Source organism: Lactuca virosa, chromosome 5 (genome assembly GCF_052849685.1).
Source record: "Lactuca virosa cultivar CGN04683 chromosome 5, Lactuca_virosa_CGN04683_v6, whole genome shotgun sequence".
Lineage (NCBI taxonomy): Eukaryota > Viridiplantae > Streptophyta > Magnoliopsida > Asterales > Asteraceae > Lactuca > Lactuca virosa.
Genome location: NC_136430.1, coordinates 198,651,333 through 198,668,678, shown reverse-complemented (window position 1 = coordinate 198,668,678; position 17,346 = coordinate 198,651,333). Strand labels below are relative to the sequence as shown.

General features: G+C 39.6%; 1 non-coding gene across 1 annotated transcript; it reads right to left on the bottom strand.

Moving 5' to 3' along the window:
- Positions 1–8,194: 8,194 nt before the first annotated feature.
- LOC145117959 (small nucleolar RNA R71) lies at positions 8,195–8,301 on the bottom strand. The gene has a single exon (XR_013712950.1). It is a non-coding gene; the product is annotated as a small nucleolar RNA R71 (small nucleolar RNA).
- Positions 8,302–17,346: the final 9,045 nt, after the last annotated feature.

Genomic DNA, 17,346 nt, shown 5'->3' with positions numbered 1-17,346 from the left:
GTATCCTTATCATTAGGAGGCTTCTAGAAATCCTAATTGGGTTCCTCCAAAACCGTCCCTATGGGGAAGGTTCTAGAAGCCTTCCTTTGTTCAACTTTTTAACAATGACAACCTTAGTCCCTGCACTTTTATTTAATTCAATCAATCCCAAAACTAATTCCAATTAATTTCTGATTAATTCCAAATTAATTATTACTATTTCTAATTAAAATATTAATCATATAATATATTAATAAATCATTTGTTACAATTTATTAATCATATAATAAGTTAACAAATTAGCCTCTCTCTTCAAAAATCATTCTATTCGGTTATCGGTTATGAGGGCAACCCAAAAAGGACTTTGCTTTTAATTAAAGAATATACCAATTTAGTTATTGACTTTGACACCTTAATCCAACAGTCTCCCACTTGGATAAGTCTGTAACTACAATTGAAAGTATATACCTTGAACTTAAAGAACAAAGTGTTCTTTCCAAAGCCACTACCAAACTATGATTCAAACCATACGTTGGCCCTAAGATAATTGATCAGCTATTCCTTCATTCTTCAAGATATCATACGGACACGAGATATGGATCATAATCAATTTCATTGTCCAAGATTTTGTTTCCCGATTTGTAAAGACTTTATTGGACTTAAAATTGAAGACATCAATTAGTCCCTGCTGGGCCCAACACTTATAACGTCAACATCAAATCATCGAGGGCCCCAATGATATAGTTTTTCCTGTTAGGGAAAAAGGAACGAATTAATTTGACTATATAGTCATACAATTTACATATTAAATCAAACATGGAATAACCCTTTATAACATCCAGTTACGAGACACGTTTGAACAAACCAATGCTTAACTCATCTGTAAACTATGAACTATATATCTATGCTTTAAGAATATTAAATATTATCATCTTAGAATTACCCGTGAAAAGATCCATGAAGTAATCTCTAAGCGTGGTTTTATCCAATACTTAAAATCCATATTTTCAAAGTACTCATGAAAATTTGTAACATCCAAAATTCCAGGTATCAAATTTTAATTATTTATTTTGTGTCAAGAAGAGGGACTCGACGAGTTGGCGCCTAGACTCGTCGAGTAGGATCACGATTGCTGACTGGATTTAATGAATGGACTCAACGAGTCGGTGAGTCGACTCGACGAGTCCGCGCTGTGGACAGAAACCCTAAATCCTCGAGCCTGTGCCCTATTAAGGGATCTTATGGCCCTCATTTGCGGCCACCTTCACCCTTGAGAGCACCAGAGAACTTGAGAGCATTGTGAGAGAGAAAAGAAGCCATTTTCTTCATTTCTAGTGTGATTTTGCAAAAAAGAAGGAAGGAGGGCAAGCTAGGCAGATTGTGGAGCTCAGATCATCTACCATTTGATTAGAAGAGGCTGCTAGAGGTATAAATCTATGCTCATCCTCATGTATATGGTGATCTACTTGAATATAGGGTTTTCTTATGCCTTCTTTAGCTTGGATTCGAAGCATATGAGGTCCCAAGGTGGAATTCTTCTTAGATCTGGACCTTAGGAGGTCCAGAGAGTCCTAACTATCATGCTTTATGCTATTCCTTTGGAGATATGAACCTAGGTTGCCATTTTAGAAGCTATTTCACCAAAAGAAGCCTTATGAGTGTTGCATGAGTGTAAAGGTTGGACCTTTACATGATTATTGTGTATTGGAAGGTCAGATCTATAGGATAGAAAAACAGATCTGACCTCAGAAGGTCTTTTGAGTGTTGCTATGGAGGGAACTCGCCGAGTCCATAAGTGGACTCGACTAGTCGAGTCGGGTTGCCCCGCGATTCGTGACCAGTGGTAACTCGTTGAGTGAAAGGTTAACTCGGCGAGTCGAGTGATGATTTATGAGTATTAAGAGGACACGCATGGACTCGCCGAGTCACACGAGTGAACTCAACGAGTCTAGTCAAAGTTTGACCGTTGACTAGAGTTGACTTTAGTTGACCTTAAGGTTTTGGTCAAGCTGGTTCAAGAGAGGTCAGGAAGGGGTAGAATGGTCTTCTATCCATTCTTTGGAAATGAGGACAAGAGAAAGTATTGATTAGATATGTTATTATGCTGATAGGAGGAGGCTAGGTCGTGTTATCGAGCACGAGAGGTTATCCGACATCATACGAGGTGAGTATTCTCACTATACTGTACCTAGAGTGGTAATTATGTGTGACCGGAAGGTCTTATGTGCTACGAGGAGTATATGATGTATGCTGTTATATGATATGTATGTGTTATGTTATGTTATGAGTAGTATGGTATGGACCGGAAGGTCATTATGATATGGACCGGAAGGTCAAGATGTTAGGGACCGGAAGGTCGACAAAGGAGGACCGGAAGGTCTATCCGGATTGTGGGACGGAAGTCCCCTAAGATACGTGGACCGGAAGGTCTTGTAGAGTTATAGCCTTGAGTGGCGTATGTACATATGTGGTATTTTGGGGAACTCACTAAGCATTTATGCTTACCGTTTATGTGATATGTGTTTCAGGTACCAGCGAGGATCGCGGGAAGGCGCCAGCATGATCTGTACACATTTTGATGGAGTTTTTTGTATTTGAGATCTTGGGATTGTTTTATTTGGATGACATGTGTTACATTGGGTTTTGATATTTCTTATGAATGAAATTATGTTTTAAAAATGAAAAATTGTTTTGGAAATTCACGTTGTTACAAAATTGAAGCAATTCATATTGCAATGTCTTAACCTCAATCAACAATCTACAATCCATTCATGACAGTCTTAATTCACTACTTACTTCCAAAAGTATGAATGGATGTGGAAGTTTGAATAATTCAAATTCCTCAAGAAGTATAAACATGTAAAAAAGAAACACAAGAATAAATAATTAAACAAGGCAATACGATACTCATAAATAATTCTCTATTATTCATTCACCAAATCAATTACATTTATCTTGTTACAAGTTTCAAAAATATCATCTAACTAATAAAAATAATTGTCTCGTAAGCCTATGCTCCTAGCATGCTGGTAGTGTTTGACTCTGCTTAGAGCCTTTATGAAAGGATTTGCAACATTATCTTCTGATGATACTCACTTCACCAGAAGTGTCCTTCTTCTACCCGATGTAGAATATAATGGCACTTTCTGTCGATATGTTTGGATCTACCATTATCCTTTGGTTCTTTTGTCAAAGCAACCACACCTTCATTATCACAGAAGAGTTACATGGGTTCCTGAATAGTTGGAACGAATCTGAGATCTCCGATAAAGTTCTTCAGCTAAGCCGCTTTCTTAGATGCTTCACTCCCCGCAATATACTTCGAATCACATGTGGAATTAGCCACTGTGTCTTCCTTGGAACTCTTCCAAGTAACCGCTCCTCCATTTAATAAGAACACCGAACGAGACTGCGAACAAAAGTTGTCTTGGTCTATTTGGAAGCTGGCGTCACTGTAACCACTCACTCTTAACGTATCACTAGTGCCAAGAACTAGGAACATGTCTTTCGTTCTTCACAAATACTTAAGAATATTCTTTACCATAGTCCAAATGGGCTCTGTTAGTATTTACCTGAAATCAACTAACCATGCTCAAAGCATAAGACACATCAGGGCGAGTATAGGTCATTTAATACATGATCGATCCTACAACCGAATCATATGGGACTCGATTCATGTCAGCTATCTCTTCATTAGTACTTGGACTTTGAGTCTTACTCAACTTGATAGTACTATGAATGGGAAATTCCCCTTTCTTTGAATTCTCCATACTTAAACGCTTTAGTATTTTATCAAAATATGTACTCAGGCTAAGACCAATGAGACGATTCTTTCTATCTCGATGAATCCTTATTCCTAGAATATAGGACGCTTACCATAGATCCTTCATAGCGAAACACTTCCTAAGCCAAGACTTAACTTCTTGAAAAGTTGGAATGCGGTTTCCTATAAGGAGTATGTCATCAACATACAAGGCTAGGAAAGTCACTATACTCCCACTAGCTTTGACATATACACATTACTCATCTTCACTTCTAGAGAACCCAAACTCTTTGACTTTCTCATGGAAGCAAAGATTCTAACTGCGAGATGCTTGTTTCAATCCATAAAATGATTTCTCAAGCTTACACACCCTATCAAGAAACTTGGCATGTACAAAACCCTCTTGTTGACTCATGTAGATGTCCTCAGATAACTTCCCATTAAGGAAAGCGATTTTAACATCCATCTGCCATACTTCATAATCATGAAACGCAGCTATGGCAATCATGATCCTAATAGACTTATCTTAACTACTGGTGAGAAGGTCTCATCATAGTCGATCCCTTGGGTGTCGTAAACCCCGTCACAACCAGTCTAGCTTTATAGGTGTGTACTTTCTTATCCATGTTAGTCTTCTTCTTAAAGATCCATTTGCACTCGACTATCTTTCGACCAGGTACATGATCAATCAAGTTCCACACTTGGTTATCATACATGGACTGAATCTCACTGTCCATTGCCTCCTTCTATTTAGCAACTTCAACGCCTTCCATTGCTTCCTTGTAGCTAACAGGTTAATAAAAATTTACCAGTGTACGATCACTGACAAACGTGTCACCATCTATAGTAACATGAAAACCATAGAACTCAGGTGGCATGCTAACCCTACTGGAACAACGAAGGGGTAATGAGTTGTGAACTGGATAAGCTGGAATTTCTTCCTCATGTTGAGTGCTAGTGTTGTCAGAGGATGGATGACTCTTGAATTTCTTCAAGATCAATAACACTCCCCCTGTCCTCTTTGAATATGAGCTCTCTCTCGTGAAAGACTCCTCTTTGAGCTACGAATGTCACGTTCTTAATAGGTCTGTAGAATAAGTATCCAAAGGAATTTTGTTGGTAGCCAATGAAATAACACTTCTCGGCCCTAGGTTCCAGTTTGTCGTGAGTCTCCCGTCTAACGAGTGCCTCATAACCCCAGACCTTGATATGTGTGAGCGAGGGAGCCTTCCCTGTCAACATCTCATGAGGTGTTTTGGCAACCTTATTGGTTGGAACAAGATTCACGATATGGGCGGCTGTCTCTAACGTATACCCCCTAAAATGAATAGGTAGAGAAGCTCGACTCATCATGGAATGAACCATATCTAGCAATGTTCGATTACGCCTCTCAACCATACCATTAAGTTGTGGTGTTCTGGGGGGAGTCAATTATGAAATGATTCCACATTCCTTTAGATAGTCGTAGAACTCAATACTAAGATACTCACCACCTCTTTCAGATATGAGCATCTTTATCTTCCTGTCCAATTGATTCTCGACTTCATGCTTAAACTCCTTGAAATTTTCAAAGGTTTTTGATTTATGTTTGATTAAGTAGATATAACCATATCTACTATAATCATTCATAAATGTCACATAATATAGATTAACATCTCTTGTGGTGGATCTGAATGGGCCACACGCATCCATATGGATTAGGTCTAGTAATCCTTCACTTCTTTCACATGTTCCAGAGAAAAGTGATTTTGTCATCTTTCCCAAGATACAAGATTCACATTCATCATTTGTCCTAAGATCAAATGACTAAAACACTCCATCCTTTTGGAATTGGGCGATACATTTCTTGTTTATGTGCCCAAGACGACAATGCCACAGACATGCCTTGTACACACCATTAGACGAATCAACATGAGACACACTATTTCCTAGGTTATCCACACAAGTCACAGTTTCATACACACCATTACAAGGTAAAAATTTAAACATAAAAAAACCATTATGAAAAGCAGAAATAGATCCAATATCATTAACAGCTGAATATCTAAAACCTTGTCTGAACAATGCATGAAATGAAATAATGTTTCACGTTATATTCGAAGTGATATTTGCATAATTAGTCATATATTTAGCATACATTTTTATTCATTTTTTGCTAATTATGTGTATAATGTGGACAAAAGGTACTTAATAATGTTTAAATTTTGTTTTCAGTTCAAAATACATGTTTGAAAGTGAAAGGGAACAAGGAGAAGCAATTAGAGACGAAAGAATGAAGAATGAGGGACAAAAGAATGGTTACTCGGCGAGTCTGCGAGCTTACTCGGCGAGTACACTAGAATATTCCAGAAGATAAGTCAAGACTCCTGGTATAAGACAGATAACAAGCATCTACTCGGCGAGTTGGGTCTGCTACTCGCCGAGTACACCCTGTTTTGTGATAATTATAAATACCAAACCATTATCCGAAGGAAAGGGACTTCTGGCGTTTTTGGAGCTTCACCTACGATTGAAGAACCCTTGGGAGAGCTGAGAAACCCTAACCTTCAATCCTTTGAAGAATCAAGGCAATTTAGGTTAATCATTCCACTTTACTTTAGGAATTAAGCATGTTTAGCTTAGTTGAATTTGTTTTTGAGTTTGTTTTCGTTATGATTATGAACTAAATTCGTTTTGTTTCTGTTGGGGAAGACCAAGTTACTCCTATGGTTTAATCATACTTTTTGATTGATTGTTATTTGGTGATTTTATTAAATTAAGTTTGTTAAAGAACCTTATGCATTAATTACAACTATTTTCTGTTAATTGGAAGGCAATTAAGCTGCATGAACATCTCTTAGTTGTTAACCTCATATGTTATGTGAACACTTAATCATATGCCTAGGAATAATGAACATGAAACTAGGATTAATTAGAGAATAGGTAAATTAATGTGTGAGCTTGTTTGAGAAACCAACAAACAAGAGGTTAATTGAAACACCCACTTGATTAACCAATTACAAATCTTATTTAATCCAAACAATTGAACTAGGGAATTAATTAGTTTAAACATCTGGCCACTGCTTGAATTGATTAATTATCTAAGGGTTAGGAGTAATGAACATGAACCTAACCACTATAGTTGGTAACCAATAATAATTAATCTACCATTTAAATAACCATAGGAGTGAATTGGTTGAGCCTAAACAGAAACCCTTTATTAAATTTGGTGAATTTGTCATTTGCTTTAATTATTTAGTTAGTTAAGTGCTTAAGTGCTGTGTTTATGTTTCTAGTCTTGTAAAACTAGAGAAAAATCCTTTTACTTTTATTACTTGCTTAGTTAAAATTAGTTATTAGATTAATTTCCGTTCCCTGAGTTCGACACCCTACTTATCCAACTATACCACTAAAAGACAGGTTCACTGCCTTTGTATGCTTAATTTATTAACTAAAAGTAGGATTAAAACTAGCTCATTTGACACACATCAAGTTTTTGGCGCCGTTGTCGGGGAACGGTTCTAAATAGTTAATCTAATTCCTAATTTTTTCGATCCTTTGTGTGAGTTTACTGGCACAAAGTTAATTTATTGCAGTTTAGTAGTTAGTAATTAGGTTTTAGAATCTGTTTTAGTTTTAATATTAAGCTTAGTTTTTTTTTCAAAATTTCACTACTACTCAGCGAGTGCATTCGCACCTACTCGGCGAGTATAGCAGTATTTCGCAGTTAATTTTCGTTTTCTTTAGTTGCATTTTTTTTGTTCTTTTTACGTTTTTATCTTGTTCTATTTCAGGATTTTCATGACCAGAGGATCAAACACTCCGCTGGTACCCCCGTTTGAAGATCCCGAATCCGTATTGAAAAGGAACAAAGGAAAGGACGTGGAGATCTCGAATACACCTAAGAAGTCACCTTTGTCTAATTTGAAGACTGTTTTTGGGAAGAAGAAGAGCAGCAAATCAGGAGCATCCAGCGCCTCTTTGACAATCGAAGACCCGATTAAAGAAGACACCGAGTACGAGACCGAGGAAGAAGAAGAACATACGTACGAGCACGAATCCGATTTTGAGGACGAGTTAGCTCTTACCATGGCTAACATTGATGAAATCCCCATGGGGGAATGGAAGAAGAGGATTCGCGACGACACTGGCCCGGGACTTGTGCAACCCGCAATTCCCGCGACTGCTACTTTTGAGCTCACGGGTCATATCCTAGCTTTACTTAAAGAAATTCCTTTCTATGGAAAAGACCATGAAGATGCCTACAAGCATTTGGATGAAGTCAATGATGTAGCTGATTACTTTAATGTTCCAAATGTGCCTCTCGAAATTCAGCTACTTCGCATGCTTCCAGTAACATTCAAAGGTGCTGCAAAAGACTGGCTCAAGTCACTTCCCCCCGGATCAGTCACAACATGGGCCAAGATGAAAGAAGAATTCATTGATCACTTTTGCCCACCTTCCAAGATAGCCAAGTTGAAGAAGGCCATTGCCAACTTTGAACAGCAAGTTGGAGAGTCGCTATACGAAGCTTGGGAGAGGTACAAGAGTTTGCTAAGAAATTGCCCGCACCATGACCTTAATAGCCAGCAAGAAGTCTCCATCTTCTATGATGGAGTCAATGTCACAACCAGGTAATTACTTGACTCGCAAGGCCCGCTCACGAAGAAGCCACCCCCAGTGATCAAGGAATTGATTGAAGAATTCTCTAAGCACTCTAAAGAATACCACAACCCAAGAAATAATGTTACTAGGGGAGCCGCATATGCAGCTACTGAAGACTTGTCCGCGGTCATGGCTATGCTAAAAACCATGGATAGGAGGATGGATAAAATGGATCAAACGATCCATGCTATTCGGGTGGGGTGTGAAAACTGCAATGGGCCTCATCTTACTAGAGACTGCGACTTGGATGAAAATGGCAACAAGAAGGTGCAAGTTTGTTACTCAAGTGGAGACCGATATGATGAAGATTGGCGGAAACCAAAGAAAGAGTGGCTCCCTTATGAAGAGTACAAGAAGGCTAAGGAGGAGAAGTTCAGGCAGAAAGGAAGAGGTTTTTACCAAAAGGAGGAGCCGACACAAGAAAGAAAACCAAGTTTGGAAGAAATGCTTACCAAATTTGTAGCTGCTTCAGAAAAGAGACATAGTGATCATGATGCTGCAATTCAAGAAACAAGGACCATGCTTAGAAACCAGCAAGCATCTATCCACAACATAGAAACGCAGCTAGGGCAACTTGCTCAACAAATCAACCAAAGATCACCGGGCGAACTTCCTAGTAAAACCGAAAATAACCCACGAGGCGCGCACATAAATTTAGTTACAACACGAAGTGGGAAAATAATCACTCCTCTGGCCCCTATTCAGAATGAAGCACCCAAAGAATCACAGAAGGAGGAAGCAGAAAATCAAGCAGAAAACCAAAATCTCCAATCTGACAGCTTTACTCGCCGAGTACAAAATATGGACTCGACGAGTCCACTGCCAAATCCGAAGGATCAAACCCCTAAAAAGCTTTACCAGCCACCATTGCCATACCCAGCCCGAGCTAAGAAAGAGAAGCAGGAAGAGGAGTACCAGAAGTTTCTAGATCACATTAAAGCTCTTCAAATTAACATACCCTTCATTGAAGCTGTCGTACAAATGCCCAAATATGCAAAGTTCCTTAAGGAACTTCTCACTAATAGAAGGAAGATGGAGGAAGTGAAGAAGGTAGTCCTCAATGAAAACTGCTCAGCTGCTATGCTAAATAAGCTACCAAAGAAGAAGGGTGACCCGATGAGCTTAACTTTACCTTGCCAATTTGGCAACTTGGCTACCATTCATGTTTTGGCCGATTCGGGAGCAAGCGTAAACCTCATGCCATATTCATTCTTCAAGAAGCTTGATCTCCCGGAACCAAGACCAATTCGCATGGCAATTCACTTAGCAAACAAGACAGTCACTTTTCCAAGAGGCATATGTGAAGACTTATTGGTCAAAGTGGACAAGTTTGTATTTCCCACTGATTTCATCATTCTAGACATGGAGGCGGATCCTCAAGTCCCAATCATCCTTGGAAGACCCTTCCTCAACACGACAAGTGCTATAGTAGACAAGAGGGACTCGAAGCTCACTTTGCGGGTAGGAGAAGATTCAATCACGTTTGGGGTAGATCAAGCTATGAAGTATGCAAGGAACAGTGACGACATGGCATTCTCAATTGACATGCTTGATGAATTATTGGAGGAATGCATAAGTGAAGATTCCAGCAAGTTCACAATTTTTGATGAAGAATTTGATGCATAAAAAGACTTAATGGAGATCGAAAGGCTGCTGGAAGAAGCTGAGTTTGAAGAATTGGTGAAGCAATCTGACAGCTCTACTCGCCGAGTAGGGCCGAGCTACTCGCCGAGTTCATCCTTAGAAAAATCAGAATTCGTAAATGCAGCTACCAACTCGCCGAGTCCCTTACCTACACTCGGCGAGTACAACAATCAGAACCCAAAAACTGAGCTCAAGAAGTTACCAGAACATTTGGAGTATGCCTTCCTTGAAGATAGCCATCAAAAGCCAGTCATTCTAGCCTCTGACCTTTCCAAATCTGAAAAAGAAGAACTAGTGCAAGTTTTGAAGAAGCGAAAGCGGGCCATAGCATGGAGCATCACCGACATCAAGGGGATAAGCCCCTCTTATTGTTCTCACAAAATTAACCTGGAAGAAGGAGCAAAGCCGGTTGTGCAGCACCAAAGAAGACTAAACCCAAATATGCAAGAGGTGGTCAAGAAAGAAGTGGTCAAGCTTTTAGATGCGGGAATCATATATTCCATCTCCGATAGCCCGTGGGTGAGTCCGGTCCAAGTGGTGCCCAAGAAAGGAGGGATGACGGTCATAACCAACGAGAAGAATGAACTTATTCCGACACGAACGGTAACCAGTTGGAGAGTGTGTATCGATTATCGCAAGTTAAACGATGCCACTCGTAAAGACCATTTTCCCTTACCTTTTATTGATCAAATGTTAGAAAGATTATCGGGCCATAGTTATTATTGCTTTCTAGACGGATTCTTGGGTTATTTCCAAATACCCATAGACCCAATGGACCAAGAAAAGACCACATTTACTTGCCCAAGTGGGACTTTTGCTTATAGACGCATGCCCTTTGGGCTATGCAATGCACCCGCGACTTTTCAAAGGTGTATGACAGCCATATTCCACGATATGGTGGAAAAATTCATGGAAGTTTTTATGGACGATTTTTCTGTTTTTGGATCTTCCTTCCATGATTGTCTCACAAATCTTGACCTAATGCTTGCTAGATGCGAAAAGACCGACTTAGTCCTTAATTGGGAAAAATGTCACTTTATGGTCAAGGAGGGTATAGTTTTGGGCCATAAGGTTTCCAAATTAGGAATTGAGGTGGATAGGGCAAAGATTGACACCATTGCCAAATTACCCCCACCAACTAATCTAAAGGGAATAAGAAGTTTTCTAGGACACGCGGGTTTTTACCGACGGTTTATAAAAGATTTTTCTAAAATAACTAGACCTCTAACACAATTACTCTTAAAAGATGCACCATTTAATTTTACTAAAGAGTGTTTAGAGGCATTTGAATTTCTAAAGGAAAAATTAACTAATGCCCCGATCATTATTGCACCAAATTGGAATTTACCATTTGAAATCATGTGTGATGCTAGTGACTTTGCATTAGGAGCTGTCCTTGGTCAAAGGGTTGATAAGCACTTTCGACCCATATATTATGCTAGCAAGACTTTAAATCCAGCCCAAGAAAATTACACCACCACGGAAAAAGAATTATTAGCTGTGATGTATGCTTTTGACAAATTCCATCCTTATTTAGTTTTATCTAAAACAACAGTTTTTACTGACCACTCTGCTATCAAGTATTTATTTGCCAAACAGGATGCCAAGCCAAGATTGATACAATGGGTGCTACTTCTTGAAGAGTTTGACATAGAGATACGAGACAAAAAGGGAATGGAGAATGTAGCAGCTGACCACTTGTCAAGGCTTGAAAACCCGCGATTGCAAGAAGATAGAGTTGGAGATGATTTTCCGGACGAGTATATTATGGTGACCGTGGGAGAAGAACCATGGTTTGCAAATATAGCTAATTACTTAGCTAGCAATTACATCCCAAAAGATCTCACAAGTGAACAAAAGAAGAAATTCTTTTCCGAGATAAAGTATTACTTTTGGGATGAACCATATCTTTTCTGAAGCTGCGCGGATGGAATCATACGAAGATGCGTGTTCGGGAATGAAAGCCGGAAAATATTGGAGCATTGTCATAGCGGGCCCACGGGTGGACATCATGGAGCACATTACACTGCTAAGAAGATCTTTGACATTGGGTTTTACTGGCCCACGATTTTTAAAGATGCAACCCAATTTGTCAAAGAGTGTGATGCCTGTCAAAGAGTGGGAAACATTTCATCTCGAAATGAAATGCCACAACATAGTATCCAAGTGTGCGAAGTATTTGATGTGTGGGGGATCGATTTCATGGGACCATTTCCCATGTCCAAAGGCAACAAGTACATATTGGTGGCGGTGGATTACGTATCTAAGTGGGCGGAGGCACAAGCTTTGCCAATTAATGACGGTCGGGTGGTGGTGCGGTTTTTAAAGAAGTTATTTTCAAGATTTGGGGTCCCGAAAGCTCTTATAAGTGGCCGAGGCACTCATTTTGCCAATGACCAACTAGAGAAGGTGTTAAAGAAATATGGGGTAACCCATAAATTTTCTACATCCTACCATCCACAAACTAGTGGACAAACCGAAGTGACAAATCGAGCTTTAAAGAGAATCTTGGAGAAATCGGTGGGGAGCAATCGAAAAGAATGGTCGGATAAGCTAGACGATGCACTTTGGGCCTTCCGTACAGCTTTCAAAACCCCTATTGGTACTACACCATATAGGTTAGTTTATGGGAAGCAATGTCATTTGCCGGTGGAGATAGAGCATAAAGCTTTTTGGGCTTTAAAGATGTGCAACTTCAACATGGAGGAGCTCAAGAACAACCGGTTAATGCAAATGAATGCTCTTGAGGAACTTAGAAATGATGCATATACTAGTTCTTTGATCTATAAAGAGAAAACTAAGAATTGGCATGACAAGAGGATCAAGGAAAATAAAGAATTTCATGAAGGCCAAAAGGTTTTGCTCTTTAATTCAAGGCTAAAACTCTTCTCGGGAAAACTCAAGTCACGATGGGATGGTCCTTTTCTGGTGAAGACGGTGTTTCCACATGGTGCTATAGAGCTATTGTCAAAAGATGGAACACCTTTCAAGGTCAATGGGCATAGGGTCAAAAAGTATGAAGAAGGAATCCCAAGGAATGAAGGCATGGAAGAGTTGATGTTGCTGGAAGGGATTGCAGCCACGTAGAGGGGGAGGAGTCCAACTAATGACTCCTTAAAAAGAAGCGCTTCCGGGAGGCAACCCGAGTTTAGAGTTTGCATTTTCTTTCCTTTACTTTCTTTTTAAATTGTTTTAGGATCTTTTTCATTCGTCTTCTTCTGAAAATATAATTGCTTGAGGGCAAGCAATGCCTAGAGTGTGGGGTGGAGGGTTAAAAATGAGAAAAAATACAATTGTTTTTCAAACTGCAAGATTTACTCGCCGAGTAGGTACGAGTACTCGGCGAGTACTTGCCAAAATAAGCCATAAAACGCGTAAATGCAATTCTACTCGGCGAGTAGATCTTTTCTACTCGGCGAGTAGCCAACTTACACAGGCGGTATAAACTCTGAGAAATAAGGGTTTTCACCCATTTTACCCACACACTCACCGTGCACAGCCTCCTTCAAGCGATTTCTGTGATTTCTTCGATTTTTGGCTTAATCCTCGACTTTCAAGGGAAAAGGTATGATCTTCACACTTAAAACTCATCAAAGGTTCAAGCTTTATCACTGATTTGCCCCTGTTTTGTCTAAAATCGGATTTGGGGGTTTTCTCAAATTCTAGGGTTTTAATTTTACCATGAATTAGGAGATGTTAGGAGAAATTTCTTTTGGATTAGTGATTATTGGACTTAGTACAGCAAACCCCTGTGAAAAATTGGGTGTTTTGGACAACCCATATGTGTTCGACATATTTTGGTCCCGCTGTTCATCCTACTCGCCGAGTAGGACATGAAATCGGCGAGTAGGAGGCTATACATATCTGTTTATTTCGATTTTAATTGTTGGGTGTTGTTTGTTTGTGCTTTCTTAATATTGTTATGCAGATACCATGTCCAGAAGGGGTCAGTCTTCTAGAGGGGGAAGCCAAGGGGACATCCCGTGGCTCTCGTTCCACCAAATCACATCCAAATCGTCTCAAGCCCGTGCAAAAAACAAGTTGGAGGCTTTGAAACAGAAGGAGATTCATTTACCCAATGCAGTGGATTGGGATTGGTTGGGGAAAGTTGGTTTGGAAGAAGTGCTAACACCATATTTGGTGAAGGAATGTAATTTGAGGGATTCAACCATCATATGTGATGGTTGGTTACAACTATTCAAAATTCAAGAACCGGTCTATGCTGAATTATGTTGGGAGTTTTTTTGCTACCATCTCATTCCGAGGTGGTAGTGAGTACTACAATCCCAATGTAATTTCTTTTTCTCTGGGTGGGGAGCTACGACAATGCAGCATGGCAGAATTTTCATGGAGGCTTGGAATCTATGAGCAAAGCACCATGTTGACTGAAGATTTTGAAGCTTTTTTTAGAGAATTGCCACAAGGATCTTCCCGAGGAAGTGGTTGCTTCTACCTGGTGGAGCACTATTGCTAACCGGGTGTACATCCCATCTACCGCACAGGAGGGTCATATACGTTCACCAATCCACCGTCTCATTCATCGGTTCGTTGCAAGCACGATCAATATGAGGAAGGACTGGGACAAGGTCCCGACCCTTGACATCTTTTATCTTTGGAGTATTATTACTCTCGATGTTTTCTGCAATCTCCCCTATTGCATAGCTAAGTATCTTGCGGAAGGGGCTGTTAAGGAGAAGATGAACTCCAAGATCAATGGAGGGATGTTTGTGACGAGGCTTGCAAGGTCGTTTGGGGTATTAGATTTGCAAGAGTCAAGGGCGCTAACGGTCATTTATCCCCCTCCGTTCAACACCGCATTATATAGGAGGGCAAGGATTGTGGAAAAGTTTGGTGATTCTTTTTCCATTCCTCATGCGGATGAGCCGGCTATCCCCGAGGAGCCGGGAAGGCGAGTGAGACAAAGAAGCGAGCGGGTACGGGAAGACCCACCGGTTATTCCGGTGGAAGAAGAGAATGATGGATGGAATCAACTTGAGTACCGACACTACTTGGATGACATTGGAAGAGGGGTCAACTACAATAATCAATCTTTTGAATACCTCTTCCAACAAATAAACATTGCATCGAGACCCGGACCCGGCTATCCATACATTATGAGTTGGGAAGAAAGAATGAGGAGAAGAAATAAAGAAGGAGGAAGTGGCGCTGGAGGAGTCGACATGGATGATGAAGAATGAAGTGTTTATTTTGTGTTTTTAATTTATTTTCGTGGTGTTTGATTTGGACAACTTGTTAAACTTGGATGATTTTATTTCTTGTTAGGACTTTTGTTTTGGTTGCTTTCACTTTTGTCTGCATTTTTCAGGATTGAAAGGTTAGGAAGCATATTAAAGTGTTAAGGGTCCAGGTTGAAGTAGGAAAGTGAGGAACGTTCAAGTAAGAGTGTGAAGTTTTGTCCTTAGGATTGAGTCCGTTAGAGTTGAGAGTAATGGAGGGTGTTGCTGCTGAAAGGTTTAGAGAGAGGGTCAATGAATTATTCAAATTCAAAACCTGAATCAAGAAGAACACAAGCTGGATCAGTTTTGGCAATACAGCGCCTACTCGCCGAGTGCACAACTTCTACTCGGCGAGTACATGGGTCATTACACGTAATTTGCAAATTAAGAGATACTCGCCGAGTACACGGTACTACTCGCCGAGTAGATTGACATTTTTCGAGTTCTAGAGCTGTGTTGAGCATTTTGACTGCAGTACTTGTCCATTTTTCGTGAAGAATTGTTATTGGAGATTTCTAAGAAGCTTTTTCCTTGATATTTTCGAGCTGTCAACCACACGAGACGAATGACACCCAAGACATGGATGAGCTTTTCCCATGTCTAAAGTCAATTGAAGTTGGAGCTGAAAAGAAGAGTTATCAACCTATCGACTGCTACCCCATGGGAGTTTGTTCCAATTCTCTCTATAGTTTGCATTTTTATTTTTGCATGATATGCAATGAGGGCATTGCATAAAATAAGTGTGGGGTAGGGGGTTGGTCACATATTAGAAAATTTAGAATCTTAATTTAGGACTAATTTAAAAAAAAATTTGCATACCAAAAATATTACTTAGGAATTAATTTAGAAAATTTTGGTAAAAGCAATTAGGGTTCCATGTTAGAATTGTATTGATAATTGCATGAAAACCCAAATGTTTAGTTGAGCCTATATATGTTCTAGTGCATTTGTGGCTTCCTTATTCTAGTGAAATCATGGGACAAAAACACAACCTCTCTCAGCCTGAGGGATGCAATATGTTTAGCATCGTGTACCAGAAATGTATCCAGGAAAATTATTATCGTTAGCCAATAAAGGTTGAAGTTGAGCGCCCCTGCTTAAGCATGTAGGGTTTTGAGTGAAAAAAGTGAGGTACATGTAAAAAAAAGAGAGAAATTACAAGAAAAGGTTGAAGAATTTTTGGAGCATCAAAGTCAAATATGGAATTAGAAGATAAAAAATTCCAAAGAAATTCAAAAAGTTGAAGATACCAAAAATCAAACAACAAAGTGGTGAATTCAAAAAGAGATCAAAGACCAAATGCCAAAGAAATGAAGAATTCCAAAGAGCTCCAATGTGGTAACATAAATTGTAATTATCTAGATTATGTATGCTTGGGTTGCTCAAACAAAAATACCTTGAGGTTAAGAGGTTTTCTGGGGATGGATTCGGAGGGATGCATAAAATGAGCATAGTTCGGGGTGAGTGGGCGAATGTTTATGAGGATTGTGAGTATTTAGAGTATGGGGGGTATTTAGGAAAATTTTAGACACAAATGCATGCGTTGCGGTCTTGGCATAATGGCTGGGTTAGATTGGAGTTGTCATATGTGGTTCTAATGTGTTAAAATTCAGTTTTGCTTGGGGGCAAGCAAAAGTCAAGTGTGGGGTATTTTGATATTTGCATAATTAGTCATATATTTAGCATACATTTTTATTCATTTTTAGCTAATTATGTGTATAATGTGGACAAAAGGTACTTAATAATGTTTAAATTTTGTTTTCAGTTCAAAAGACATGTTTGAAAGTGAAAGGGAACAAAGAGAAGCAATTAGAGACCAAAGAATGAAGAATGAGGGACAAAAGAATGGTTACTCGGCGAGTCTGCGAGCTTACTCGGCGAGTACACTAGAATATTCCAGAAGATAAGTCAAGACTCCTGGTATAAGACGGATAACAAGCATCTACTCGGCGAGTTGGGTCTGCTACTCGCCGAGTACACCCTGTTTTGTGATAATTATAAATACCAAACCATTATCCGAAGGAAAGGGACTTCTGGCGTTTTTGGAGCTTCACCTGCGATTGAAGAACCCTTGGGAGA